Here is a 15,716-nt window from a genome sequence, read left to right as displayed (position 1 = left end):
GAAAGATATCTGACATGAAAGACTGCTGTGGAGTAATAATAGTTGGGATCAGAGTTGGAGAGACCTTCAAGAAAGATCATTTTATTATTATTACCTTGAACTTCCTAGAGAAAAGGATAAAGTATAACAAAGGTAGGAAAGAACAGACATGCCAATAGAAGACATAGCATGTGGGAGAGCTTCCTTCATCCATATCAACCAGAATTGCATTTCCCTCTATTCATCCTGCTTGATCCTGTTCAAGATGACTAAGAACTCAAGCTGCTGTCTGTATCCCCGCCTGCTCCAAGTAGCAATGTTTAACAAACAGTGGCAACAGCCATGGTCTGCTTTTAAACTCAGCCAGCTCAACAGCATAACATCATGCAAATAAACACAGAGAGTAAGCAAGCCACCCAGACTCTTCTGTCTGGGGCAGCTTAGGTCGGCCATGCCTTGGAAAGCAGTGTGGGGTGGTGGTAAGGACTTGGACTGTCATAACCTGGCTTTGCCTCTTCACTGCTTGGTGACTTTGGGGAATAAGCATAAATCTTGTGTACCCAGTGTTTGCATCTATAAAATTTGATCTATGAAATTTACCTACTCCAAAGATCTATTGTGAGGATTAAATAAGGCAGTGAATATAAAAGTACTTTGCAAACTGCATGTACTGTACAAATGTTAATGATTATTAATGTGTTCCAGATGACTCTGTAAGACCGAATATCCCATATTTTTGGCAATATAAACTGTGGTTTCCATGAAGCATATAAGACCCCCAGATTCTGTCAAGTTCATATTGTGATCTACCATCTTTGGGCCTTCTTGAGCAGAGTCTTCTGGTCCTTTACTTCTTTTTAACAGTTATGGTCAGAATTAGGTGACTGATAGTTACACTGCAGGGACAGAATCCTAACTTCATCACTTCCTAGGTTGGAGACACATCTTAGAGGTGGACTAAAAATTTGGTTTGAGAAGTGTATGTATTGCCCATAATAAACTCTTTTTTTTTTTTAAGGTGAGAAAAACCAATTTCTAAGTTTGGAAAAACAAGCTGGTGTGCTTTTTACATCTTTACACGGATGACGCCATGGAAATTCATGTAAAGTCTGTCTCAGTAAGTCTTCTGAAATAAATTTCAGCCCAAAGCCAGTTTCTGGAAATTTGATCTGCAGTGAGTCTAATCTGACTTGTATTCATGACTTTTAAACAAAATTTAAAATTTTAATTCATGTTTTGAAAAAGTATAAACATAACTTATGCTAGCAGTAGAAACATTTAAGCAGTGTAGGAAGGCATAAGATTAAAAAAAAAAACCCATACCCTATCTCTCCATGATCCCAATCCCACATCCCAAAGATAACCATGGTTAACAATGTCTTGTGTCTATTTCCAGAAACTCTATGCATATACGAACTTGTACTTTTTCATCTTGCATTTCTTACCATATTAATACTATTCTGCAATATTTTTTCTATTCCATCATGTGTATGTATATATATGTATCATATCTATATATATGTAGATTTCATTATTTAAATGAATGCATAGGATTTTATTTTGGATCTTTTCTAATTAGCAAATACCTACTTGGTGGACTTTTGGATTATTTCCAATTTTTAGTTATTATAAACTAGTGCTATTCAAAGTGCTGTTTTATGGGGTGCCTGGGTGGCTCGGTCGTTAAGCGTCTGCCTTCAGCTCAAGTCATGATCCCGGGGTCCTGGGATCGAGCCCTGCATCAGGCTCGCTGCTCAGCGGGAGGCCTGCTTCTTCCTCTCCCACTCCCCCTGCTTGTGTTCCCTCTCTCGCTGTGTCTCTCTCTGTCAAATAAATAAATAAAATCTTTAAAAAAAATTTTTTTTCTAAAGTGCTGTTTTACATTGAGATAAGGAACTTACACCAGAATGTAAATTAGCATACCACAAGAAAAACTTCTATGAATAAAAATTGTCACCTGAACTCACAGTGCTCTTAGTTGATTTATATTCTGACCCCTTATCTCCTCACAGACTAATAACAAACAATTGGTGAATTGTCATCATCATACAGACCATATATCAACATCACTGATATAAATACTGATGCAGTGAACATTCTTGTATATATGTGTCTTCAGCCACTTATACGTCTATGGAATAAATATCTAGAAGTGGAATTAATGGGTCAAATGATAGGTAAATTAAATTTTTTGATGGATGCTGCCAAATTACCAGTAAAAGGTCTACCAATTTACACTTTCAACAGTAGGATGTGAGTGTCCGTTTTTCTTCACTTTGTTCAAAACATTGAGTATTATTAAACTTTTCAATACTAGACAATGTGGTAGGCAAAAGTGGTATTTTGTCATTGTTTTAACTGGTACTTTTCCAAGATGAGTGACACACGTAAGCTTATTGGTCATTGGTATTTGTTTTCAATGAACTGCTTGTTCATGTCTTTCTTTTTTTTTTGTTTTTTTATTTCTTTCTTTTTCCTTCTTTCCTTCCTTTCATCCATTTTTTAGTGATTTGTACATTATTTGTATATTTTAAAATTCTATTCTATTCCATCTATAATATATGCTGTAAATATTTTCCAAGACTGTTTTTATATATTTTTTTACTTCACTTACAATATTTTTAAATTCAGAAGCTTAAATGTAATCTGTACATATGCATAGAATTGTCTAGGAGGGTACTGCATATATTTGTAGTATAGTAGTTCAGAACATGAACTCTGGAGCTAGACTTCTGAGATTCAAATCTTATCTCTCCTGCTTACTATTTCTACAATATTGAACAAGACATTTAACCTATCTAGCCTGTTTCCTCATCTGTAAAATATGGATTATAATAATTACTTGGTAGTGTTGTGAGGATTAAATTAGTTATTTTTTATAAAGCACTTATAATCATAGTACCTTGTACTTACACAGTGCCAAGTTTGTAAAAAAAAAAATCCATTCATTTTTTCTGCTGTTAGTATTATGATTTACTTTTGTATGTTTAAACCTTATATCCATTGGCAAATTTATTTTGGGCATAAAAAAATGAGCTAGGCACCCCCCAAAAATGAAATCTTTATGTATAAATCTAACAGAATGTGTACAAGAACCATAGGGGAAAATGACAAAACTCTGATTAATGAAATTAAAAACTAAGTAAATGGAGAGATAGTCCATGTTCATGGATGGAAAGACTCAATACTTCTCAGATGTCAGTTCTTCCCAACTTGATCTATCTATAGATTCAATGCAATCCCACTCAAAATCCCAGCAAGTTATTTTGTGGATATCAACAATCTGATTCTAAAGTTTATATGGAGAGACAAAAGACCCAAAATAGCCAATATAACATTGAAGAAAAACAACAAAGTTGGAGGACTGACATTACCCAATTTCAAGACCTACTATAAGGCTACAGTAATCAAGGCAGCATAGTATTGGTGAAAGATTATACAAATTCAACGATGAAGCAGAATACAGAACCCACACACATAGACAACTGATATTTAACAAAGTAGCAAAGACAATACAATGGAGAAAAAATAAAATGGTAAAATTCAAAAAGAATTTTTGAAAGAAAAGATAAAATTCAAAAAATAGAATTACTGGAACAACTGGACATCCACATGCAAAAAAAAAAAAAATGAATCTAGACACGGACTTTACATCTTTCACAAAAATTAATTCAAAATGGATCACAGACCTAAATGTGAAATACAAAACTATAATGTGAAATGTGAAATACAAAACTATAAAATTCCTAGAAGATAACATAGGAGAAAATCTAGATGACCCTGGGGATGACAATGGCATTTTAAATACAACACCAAAGGCACAATACATGAAACAAAAGGTAAACTGTACTTCATTAAAATTAAAAACTTTTGAAAGACATTGCCAAGAGAATGAGAAGACAAACCACAGACTGGAAGAAAATATTTGCAAAAGACACATCCGAAAAATGACTGTTATCCAAAATATACAATGAACTCTTAAAACTTAACAATAAGAAAACTTGATCTGTTTTTAAATGGGCCAAAGACCTTTATAGAAAACTCCTCAAAGTAGATATCCATATGGAAAATAAACATGGGAAAAGATGGGCCCCATCATATGTCATCAGGAAGTTCAGATTAAAACAGCGATAGATACCACTATACACCTATTAGAATGGCTGAAGTCCAGAATGCTGACCACACCAAATGCTGGCAAGACTGTGGAGCAACAGGAAGTCTCATTCATTGCTCGTGGAAATGCAAAATGATAACAGCCACTTTGGAAGACAGTTTGACAGTTTCTTATAAAACTAAGCATACCATGTGAACCAGTAATCATGTTCCTTGTTATTTACCTAAAGGAGTTGAAAACTTATGTCCACAAAATCTTACACATAAAGGTGAAGCTTTATTCATAATTGTCTAAACTTAGAAGCAACCAAAATATTCTGCAGTAGGTGAATGGATAAATGTGGAATGATTCAGTGCTAAAAAGAAATGAGCTATCGAGACATGAAAAGACATGGAGGAAACTTAAATGTATATTACTAAGTGAAAGAAACCAATCTGAAAAGGCTACATAACTGTATGATTCCAGCAATATGATATTCTAGGATAGGTGAAATTACAGAGACAGCAAAAAGATCAATGGTTTCAGGAGTTGGGGTTGAAGAAGAATGAATAGACAGTGCACAGAAGAGTTTTAGAGCAGTTAATATACTCTGTGTGATACCATGATGATGGACAGGTGTCATTGCACATTTGTCCAACCCCCAGAATGCTACCACCAAGAGTGGTGTAAACTATGGACTTTGGGTGTAGTGATGTGTTCAATGCCAGTTCATCAGTTGTAACAAAGATACCACTCTGGTGGAGGTTGTTGAACATGAAGGAGGATATGCATGTGTAGGGACATGGGGCATGTGGGAAATCTCTGTACCTTCCTCTCAGTTTTGCTGTGAACTTAAAACTGCTCTAAAAAGATAAAGTTTATGGGGCACCTAGGTGGCTCAGTCGTTTAAACGTCTGCCTTCAGTTCAGGTCATGATCCCAGGGTCTTGGGATCGAGCCCCACAAGGAACCTGCTTCTCCCTCTGCCTCTGCCTGCCACTCCCCCTGCTTGTGCTCTCTCTCTCTCTCTCTAATAAATAAATAAATAAAATCTTAAAAAAAAAAAGATAAAGTCTAAATAAAAAATTTTTTATTTTAAAAAGTGAACTAGTTCTCTGGCTCTTCACTGAACACCCCCGCCTCCATCCTGCAGAAGGAAACATAGCTGGTGTCTCAAAATTATTTGCTAGATAATCCACTGATCTAAATAGTTACTTTTGAAGTCTTTATTCAGTTTCTTATTACGGCAGTGAGTATAGAGTCCTTCATTTCTATTATTCCTTCTCATGATTTTCCTGCCTCTTTCCTCATCTTAACTTTTAAAGATATACATGATAAACTATTTTACCAGATCCCCACTCCCCTCAAAATTGTGTGAGCATTTGTGGATTGTGTGAATATATAGGTCAATTGACATGTTGCAATATTGAGTTTTATTGTCCAATTTTCTTCTTTCATTTCATCCTCAACAGTTTTATTTTCCTTCATGTATCTTAATTTTTATTCATTGGTATTTATTTTTCTATTATATTGTGAATGGGATTTTTCCATTTTTTATAATCTTAATTATCATTTTTATAGGCAAACTATTGATATTTAAATGTTTTTCTTAGCCACAGTCACCTCAATTAGGATTCTATTCTTCAAATTAATTTTCCAGATGTATCATTTGGATTTCCTGGCATACAATCATATTATTTCTAAATAATAAAATTTACTGACCCCTTTCCAATATTTGTACTCTATTTCTCTTCCCTTGTGGCATTGACTAACATTTCCAGAATAATTTTTTAAGGATAGAGGCGATAGTGAGCTTTCTTGTATTTTTTCTCCCATTAATGGTCTCACCTCTAGTGTTTAAATATTATATGTAATAAAAGATGTTGATTTGAGGTGTTACTCTTTTTTATATTTTAAAACAATATACTTTCATTCTTGATTTACTAGAGGATTTTATTATAAACAGATGTTAATTTTTTCTAAACATTTTAATTAAATTGTAGAATGGAAAACTTCACAAATCACAGATGTATAATTCAACAAACTTTTATGAAGGGAATATAATTGTATAACCAACACAGAGATAAAGATAAAAAGCATTAGAAGTATTCCAGAAATCCCCCTTAAAGGTAAACATTTTTCTGACTTCTGCCTACTTTTGAAATTCAAATAAATGGAGTCATAGTTATAATCTTGTTTGCCTTCTTTTGCTCAATATTGGGTTGGTGAAGGGGGTGGGGGGATGGGCTAGCCCAGTGATGGGTATTAAGGAGGGCACGTATTTCATGGAGCACTGGGTGTTATATGCAAGCAATGAGTCATGGATCACTACATCAAAAACTAACGATGTAATGTATGGTGACTAACATAACATAATAAAATAAAATTAATAAAAAAATAAATAAATAAAAATATTGGATTGGTGAGATTCACCCATCTCATTGCATACAGCAGCAATTCATTTTTTTATTGCTATATACTACTACATCATTATAAGAATATACCACAAATTATTAATACACCCTATTCTTGATGGACATTTGGATTGTTTTCCATTTGGGGAGCTATGACAAATAATGCTACTATAAACACATTCTTGTACATTTGATAAATTTATGAATGTATTTCTGCTAGGTAGAAGTGGACTTGTTGAGTTATATTTTAGTTTTAGTGAATATTATCAAACAATTTTCCATAATAGTGATACCAGTTTACATCTCCACAAGTAGGATATGAGATACCTACTTGCTCCACAAACTTGCCAGGTTTTTTTAAATTATTTTTTATATATTTATTATTATATTTATTTTATTTAAATTCAGTTATTAACATATAGTATATTATTAGTTTCAGAGGTAGAGTTTAGTGATTCATCAGTTGTATATAACACCCAGTGCTCAAGTGCCCTCCTTAATGCCCATCACCTAGTTACCTCATCTCCCCACCCACCTTCCCTCCAGCAACCCTCAGTTTGTACCCTTTGGTTAAGAGTTTTTTATGGTTTGTTTCCCTCTCTAATTTTGTCTTATTTTATTTTTCCCTCTTTCCCTATGATCATCTGCTTTGTTTCTTAAATTCCACATATGAGTGAAATCAGATAATTGTCTTTCTCTGATTGACTCATTTCACTTAGCATAATACCCTCTAGTTCCATCCACGTCATGTTGCAAATGGCACGATTTCATTCTTTTTGATGGCTGAGTAATATTCCATTATATATACCACATCTTCTTTATCCATTCATCTGTCGATGGACATCTGGGTTCTTTCCATAGTTTGGCTATTGTGGACATTGGAGTGCAGGTGCCCCTTCAAATCACTGTGCAAACTTGGCAGTTTTTAAAGTTTTAGCCATTATGGTAGATTTGCAGAGGCATCTCACTGTGGTTTTAATTTGTGTTTTTAACATTAAAACAAGATAGTATTAAATATATTTGTATTATTTAATATTAATACTATGTAATATTAAATTTAATTAATATGTAATTTGTGGTTTTGATATATATGGCCTATTTGGATATTGTGGAGTGCCTGTTCAACTTTTTTGCCCATTGTTGTATTGGGTCGTCTGTTCTTTTCTTCCTTTCAAAGTATTTCTTAATACTTTATCAGATGTATACATGTTTGTGCTCATGTGTATGTGTGTGTGTATATAGCAAGTATCTTCCAGAAAATATTTTGTAAAATACTATGCTTGAATCTCTTTAAATGCATTTGTTTGTCTGTTTATTATCCAGTTGTGATAGTTCTCCTCCATCCATCATTTCAGTAGAAACTGCCTGCTCTGTTTATTGTGTTTGTTATTCTTTCTCCGACTGTTCAATCACCATTTTCATTGTGTGCTCAAGATTTTCTTTAACATGAAGCCTAAGTTCATCATAGGCAGTGGAAAGCTTATGAGTAGGGAGGGGGGTGGGGCAGATGCTTTCAGCCCTTGTGATCAGGAGCTAGACCAGCTGGCAAGCTGTAATCCCCTGTTAAGGCACCCAGAGTCATCCCGTCTGCTCTCCAGACCTGCAGAACTGCAAAAAGTAGGAAGACCTTGGCTAATTGCTTAACAGTCCCACAGCGCTTTGAGAGTCAGGACAGCACCCTGGCTAAGCTGCCTTCTTCTCAGAGATCTATTTTCACAAGTTACACTTTCTCTAAGAACTTAGAGCTCCATGCTCACTTTGGGGCTCTTCTCTACAGCTCTCCACTTCTAGTCTGGACAAAAGGAAACAAATAATCTTCTTCCAATCTTCCTTCTCTACTCCCCTTCCTATTCTTTCTTGGTTCTCTTCTCCTTGCACTCCCCTCTCTCTCTCTCTGTCCTCTTAACTCCATAGGTTCTGCCTAATGACTTAAGAGCATCTTCTTGAGGCATTGAATAGGAACTGGCAGGGAGGGACAGGGCAGCTGAGATGCACACATGGACTGCCATTTTCCCATCTCTATTTCTCGAGCTACACACTCTAAGTACTACCTGCTAAATCCTCAATATGAAAGATGAAGTCCCTAAAGTTCTTATACTTCCTTTCATTCTCACATGCCATTTAAACAATTTTCTTATTAATTTTGCCTTGTCGATATTTGTGCTACTTAAATTATTCTCTGAAATCTTAACCTCCACTGTTACAGAAATGGGGTTAGTATGAGTCCTTTCATACGCTACTTCCCCTTCCTGAGTTCTCTATTCTGGTTTACTTTTTGATTGGATAGACGTTGTTACTGTTTTTTTAAGGTGAGCTCATGAATGTTGTATTCCCTGAGGTTGAAGCTGTCCTTCATACATTTATAATACCTAGAAAAGCATGCAAGTCTGAGTCTTACTTTCACGCTTGGAACTCTTGTTACTGCTCCACCACTAACAGACCAATTAGATGTTGTTGTGGGAAACTGTGCAGCCTTATATTTCCCCCAATACGTTGCGTGTTTTGATTTTGGTTTTGGTTTTGCCCAAATGTCCATACAATTCTTTGTTTATACTTAATGTTCAGAATGTATTTGATGTATTGTGGAGCATTCCATGTTTTCTGGATCTACAGACTGAAATCTAATTTATTTCAGGAAAAAAGTTCTTATATCTAAATTACTTTTTAAGTTCCCTTTTCTGTTTGCTTCTTCAAAATTGCCATTTACCTTATTCGTTTATTCAACTATACACCTGTACTACACCAGACACTCTGCTAGGTGTTGGGTATCAGTAACGTGTACTAGCAGAAGAGTAGAATTCCAGATAAATCTCGTGTGTCAGTCTTTCATACCTAAGTTTAGTGGCATCGAGTTTTCCTTTTGTTGTTTTCACATCTCTGTGTTTTGTTTTGTTTTTTAAATTATCTTGTATTTCTTTCTTGTCCTTAGGAGGCTCACTTTTCATGTCTTTATTACTCTCTGTTGTAATAGTTAAATCATTTATGTCCTCTTAGAGATTGCTTTTCAAAATCTATTTCTTTTTAGCATCTAGATAGAGTACATAGAGTAATATTTGTCATAAGTACTCTTTTCCTGGAAAACTTCTTTTCATATAGGTTCTTCATTTGCTTTTTGCTTGTTATGTTTGATTTTGTCCTTTTTGAAAATAACATTCAGGTCCCGCCTTTATATTTACTGCTACTCTTTGGTCAAAAATGGTTGTGGGACTGGGGAGGGCACAGTGTCCCTGGCAGCTTCAGTGTAGGTATGTGCTTCAAAACAACACCATGCTCATATTTCTCAACAAATCTGCTCTTTGTCCGTGTTGAGGGCAGAACTCCTCTCTCTGGGATGAGCATGTCTCCCAGGCAGGACTTGGAAAGGCTCAAAGTGAAATACGGCAGCTCTCAGCGATCACTTCTTTGTTCCACTGACTCAGGTCAGCAATTGCAAACCAGGTCTTGCTTTCTGTCTTTTTTTCAGGCCTGTCTCACTTCTAATCCATTTCTGGATAGGGGAAAATAAGTCTTGCAGCACCCTCTCCCTCTTTAAGAAAATAAATGCCCATCAGGATTTACCCCTTTTCCTGTGGTCTGTTCATGACCCAAGTCCTTGTCTTTCTAAGTAAGGGATTGTCGGTTGGCTATTTTAGGATTTTGTTTCACTTACTTTTAGAGCAATCTATACCCTGCCTGAGATGCAGAACTCATTTGGCCAAAACGTCACTGCCTACAGTAGATATTCATCATATTCGGTGGTTGAGCCCAAGCCAAGTTTCATCAAATATGGAACTTTGCCCTCTGCTTTTCTTCTTGTTGGTACTTGGGGGAGGCTCTGGCAAAGGGAGTGGAGGAAGTATAACTTTGCACCTCCATCTTCTGTCAGAAGTCTCAGAGGAAATTACATTCTTGTTATTTTTCTTTATTGTGGTCTTTAAAATTCCTTTTGTGATATTCCTTTTCTTTTTGATTTTTTTTTTTTTTTTGGTACCTTTACTAGATTTACACCACTCACTCTCTCTCTCCTTCCGTCCCTCCGTCCCTCCCTATCTCTCTCTGCCTGACAATATCATATTACCTAGAAATGATTTCCTCCTCTAAATAACCTCCGTCTTGCCTTTCCCAGTGTGCTGCAAGACCCCCTGAGGTCCATAATGAACGGAGTGGCTATGAAGAAGTGATAACCTCGATTTCCTGTTCACCTTCTCACAGGCGGTTAAGCTTAAATGTGTGCTATAAAATCTCTTCAACCAACAAGCCCAACCATTTATCACTATAGTCTTAACTACCTCTGCTTTTTGGATATCTTAACTCCCCAAAGGACTGTCAATTTAACCATAACTACCTAACAACTGCCAAGCCTCACTTTATGAGCTGCTGTTGAGAGTTTAGCTATTTAAGGCTGATTTTTAAAAATTTTTATTGGCACTTCATGGCATTTGCTTGATTTACAGTGCTGTAAATAACCACAAATTAGGAACATTTCTTTTCCTTTAAGGTGTAGGCAAAAATTAAAATGGATTCTGAATCATCTTTCCCCATATATTTAACTCCTTGCCGGGTCATTCTTCCAAGTTTGTCCAACTCAAAAAGGTTAAATGTGGTCAATTCTTGATGGGGAGGAGACATCCGTGGAAAGAAAAAGTGGATTCATTAAGACGGCAACTCTTTTCTTTCCCAGCCTAAGCTGCCAGAGGCCACTTCTCCACCAGCCCTGGTGTCTTTTTTAAGACAAAGCCTTCGATGAGACGCATGGCTTCGTGTATGCCATGGAACACTCTGTGTTTTTGCAAAGTGGGAGAAATCCAGTGGTTAAAAAAGAGACATCGAATATTATTCAGCCGTAAAGCAGAACGAAATTTTGACACATGCTTAGACGAACCTTGAAGACGTTATGCTAAGTGACATAAGCCAAACGCTAAAGGATAAAAATTGTATGATTCCACCTAACTGAGGTACCTAGAATAGATGAATTCACAGAGACAGTAGATTAAAGGTTGGCAGGGGCTGGGGAAGGGGCTTAATGGGTACAGAGTTTCTTTTTGGGAGTAATGAAATGCTGGAGATAGAGGGTGGTGATGGTTGTAGAACATTGTGAATGTACTTAATGCCACTTAATTGTACCCTTAGAAATGGTATTTACATGGCTTTTAAAAAAAGATATATATTACTTTTTAAAAAAGAAGTCAGAAAGTAACTTCAGGACTTCTACTTCCTCCACATTTACCTCGTCTGAGTGAACCTGAGTAAATGCATGACGTTGGGGTCCTGCCCAGGAATCCTTTCTCCTCACACAGAATGGGAGGCCCTTCGACTATGTCCAGGTGGATGCCTCTCCACGCGGCTCCTCGTTTCTCCAGTCTTGGGCCCCCCTCCTGGAGGGGCCGCCTTGCCTTCCCTCTCCCTCCCTCCCTCTCTCTGGGAAGAGTCTGACTCCAGGTCCCTCTGCCGGACTTGCAGGCCGTGACACCCCCTTCAGCAGACCTCCCCTCGGTGGAAGGTGGGTGTGACAATTCCCACCAATACCAGCTGAGATTTAACAAAAGCATGCTCCCGGTTCTGCGTGGGCAGTGGGCATCATTCTGCAGCCCCTGCCGAAATGGCTCTCGGAGCGGCCATGACCGGGAAGGGCAGCAGCCTAGGCAGGTGGTGGGCTAGGAAGCATGCAACCAGTGTTCCAAATCACGTAGTGAGCTGTGGAGGGTGTCACCCCTGCCCTGCCCTAATCCCTCATGCCAGGTGACCAGTTCACTGCCAGAGGCAGGGGACAGGTACAGGTACCTGCATGGCCGAATCAGCAAAAATGGAGAAGGCCCCAAACAGCGTTTAAGGAAAGATCGCTCCTCTTTCTAAAACACTATAGAGGCAGGGACAGATCCTGCTGAAAACGCAAAAACCAGGCCAGGAGCAAAATCCGTTGGTGTAGAAGACAGTAAGCGTCTTGTGTAGTTACCTGAAAGGCACCCATTCGTATACAAAATGGCAGGGACAAGGACAGAGGTGGGCAGGGTCAGAGACCTGTGGAAAAGCCAAAGCAAAACCGAACTTGGGGAGAAATCCTCACCAATTGAGGAAATTGGTCACTAAGTGAATTGATGTTTAGTGAATCTGCTTTCAGGTCATGGGAGTCTCCACCCAATGACTCCCAGTTAGAACCGATGCTGGTTTATATAAAGTTTATTTTCAGGTTTCTCAGAAAATAGTACTCATCACATAGACACAAGCAAGAGAGAAAGATAACACGCCAATATATATATATATATATATATATATATATATATATACACCAAATATTTAAGTTATTTTACCTAGTCACAACAGACAATTCCAGGTTCCAGGGAACACGAGAAGCAGAGCTTAACTGCATTTATCTGCTTACATGTGTTAAGAATCATCAGAGGAACTTGCACATGAGCAGGTGACAGAGGCAAAAACCAGAGTGACAGAACTTCTGAGCAGTGCAGGCTGGTGCAGCCACAAGTGTGCTGGCACATAGAGGGGGACTGCCTTATTAGCCTAAGAAATACAGCATTAGGAAGGAAATCTGCTACTGAAAACTCTACCATCGTATATCATGCACCCCCAAAGCCAAATACATTGGAAGGTTTTTGTTTATCCACTGTCTGGAATTTTCCATACTTTTGCTATTGACCAATGGAGAAACAGCCTCAGCTTGGAGCTGGCTCATTAAGACCTTTCAGAAAGGAGCCAGTGGATTTAGCATCTCATCCCAGAGGGAAGGGTCCTGATCACGTTAAACCAGAACGGAGCTGACTGCTTCCTGCAGTGCACTCTTAGCTCAAAGTGTAGCTGGAATTACATTTCACTCTTCTGACATTGTTGTCCTCAGAAATATCCTAGACAAGCACACGATTTCTCCAACCGGACCCCACACTTTTGTTTTACTTTCTAACCCCTCTTTAATTCATTCTCTCTCTTTTTTTTTAAGATTTTATTTATTTATTTGACAGAGAGAGAGATAGCGAGAGCAGGAACACAAGCAGGGGGAGTGGGAGAGGGAGAAGCAGGCTTCCTGCTGAGCAGGGAGCCCAATGCGGGGCTCGATCCCAGGACTCTGGGATCATGACCTGAGCCGAAGGCAGATGCTTAACGACTGAGGCACCCAGGCGTCCCTCTTTAATTCATTCTTTTCCCTTTCTTTCTCTCTCCTTTTTTAACTTCATGTAGCTACTTGGTAATTTGTCTCTGAGTTGAAGTCAGCTTTCTGATACTACAAACAAACAACACACACACACACACACACACACACACACACCCCAACAGCCCCGATGTGAAAACTTCTTTCTGAAAACGGCTCTTTACGGTATTTGGGTATCTTGTAGAATGAAAATGACATGGCGTGTCGTGTTTTAACATGGTTTTACTGTTGAATCTACAAGGGCTGGACTACACCCTCGTTGGTAGGTGGAGTCTCACTGGAAAGATGGAGCGATTCCTGGGCCAGCTTTTTTAGGAAAGAAGCTTCGGCTTCAAAAAGGAAATTGGAACTGAGAACATGGACCTATGTAGGTGTGAAATAGGGTTCAGCTTTTCTTGGTCTTGACATCACAGGGTCTAACGTCTGCGGGGGAGGAAGACCCCACTCCTGAATGGTGGCTGTTAAATATGGCATTTTCGAACTGACACCTAGAAAAGAAAGTCTCAAAACAAGGCTGGATTTGGTAGTCAGATATCCCACCAGCGGCTGTGACTTTTGGGCCGCACGCTCTACCTGTCAGTGATTAAAGGATTATTCTCAGGGAGTCAAGAAAACACCTCTTTGACGTTGTTTAGGTCCGAGTGTCTTAAGGATTCAATGAGTCCCCAGGGTCAGCATGCTCCTACAGAGGAGGGTCTGTGGTAGAGACAGGCTTAGGACTTCCCTCAAAAAAGAGAGTCCCATCCTAACACCAACTGAAGAGTATTTGGGCCTCAATTCATTATGGCAGTTGGTACTTCTTTTGCCTTTTCATGCCCAATTCATTTAATAACCTCCTTCTTCCTTCCCACATTTGCAGCCAGTTACTAATTTTTGCTCAATTGAATTAATTCAGTTAAAAGAAATCAGGTCTGGTGCACCTGGCTGGCTGAGAGGAAAGAGCGTGGGACTCTTGGTCTCCGGGTCATGGGTTCCAGCCCCATTTTGGGTGCAGAGGTTACTAAAAATAAATAAATAAATAAACTTTAAAAAGAAGAAGAGGAATACTATAAAGATCAGGTCCTATTCTAGCCAGGAACTACCCCCACCATGCCAGACACACAGAATTTGCAATTAGGGTATACTGCCGCCAGGTGGTGCAGTAATTTAACTTTTTGTTCAAACCAGTAGTTTTACAACCCCGGGCAGGACAGGCTGTGTCAGAATGAACTGAGATAATCTTTTAAATTGCAGATTCTCAGGCTCTGTCCCAGACCTATTCAATAAAGGTCTGAGGACAGGGTTCATAAATTTTTGTTCGTTCAACAGTTCTCAGGTGAATCTGATTCACAACGGGTTTTTAGAATTCCTGATACCAACAATGACACACATTTATATTTTGTTCAAAATCCAACTTCAAAAAAATTTAACTAAATGTCCCTTGGCTTTATAATAAGTGATCCATCTTGTATTTACCAAAATATAAAACCCTTTACTAAGTTTACAGAGATGGCTTCTAAAACTATTTTCGCCTCTCAGAATATTTTCCCCCTTTTCTCTTGAGTTTGTGAAGGTGTTTTGTAAAGCCTGTCTTCCATATTACTAAGTTGGTATTCCAAGATAGCAATTCAGAGCTTTTATTTCATTTTGTATTTCATAGCATTCCTTCCTCATCCCATTTAGCTTTTCAAGAAAATCTTGGGGCACCTGAATGGCTCAGTCCGTTAAGCATTTGCCTTCAGGTCAGATCATGATCCCAGGGTCCTGGGGTCGAGCCCCACATCGCGCTCCTTGCTCAGCAGGACGCCTGCTTTTCCCTCTGCCTGCCCCTCCTTCCCGCTGGTGCTCACTCACTCTTTCTTTCAAATAAATAAATAAAATCTTTAAAAAGAAAATCTTAGCTGGATGACTGATTTCAGTCCCATTTCATAAAGTCCATATTTTCTTAAATTTGATTGGGTCCATAGCAGATGCTGCCTACATACGACTTCCTTTTTCTGCAGTAAATCTTTTACAAAATTATGTTCCCTCTGCCTTTTGAGTACTAAGTTTTCCTTCTTGTGTTGGAGAATTTCTCCGGAGGCCTGTATGAGTCAGGGTTCAATCAGGAAAGC

General features: G+C 38.1%; 1 protein-coding gene across 2 annotated transcripts in view; it reads left to right on the top strand.

The window, feature by feature from the left end:
* MKX (mohawk homeobox) overlaps window positions 1-2,687 on the top strand; it is a 66,180-nt gene extending 63,493 nt beyond the window's left edge. The window contains exon 8 of one of the 2 annotated variants that reach the window (XR_013449027.1): window positions 998-2,687. The gene's annotated coding sequence lies outside the window, so the exon portion shown is untranslated. The remainder of the gene's footprint in view (window positions 1-997) is intronic. The other variant, XM_036088834.2, reaches the window with a different exon arrangement.
* The last annotated feature ends 13,029 nt before the right edge of the window (window positions 2,688-15,716 follow it).

Source organism: Halichoerus grypus, chromosome 6 (assembly GCF_964656455.1).
Source record: "Halichoerus grypus chromosome 6, mHalGry1.hap1.1, whole genome shotgun sequence".
Classification (NCBI taxonomy): Eukaryota; Metazoa; Chordata; class Mammalia; order Carnivora; family Phocidae; genus Halichoerus; species Halichoerus grypus.
Note: the sequence above shows the minus strand (reverse complement) of the source record. Positions and strands in the feature narration are given on the sequence as shown.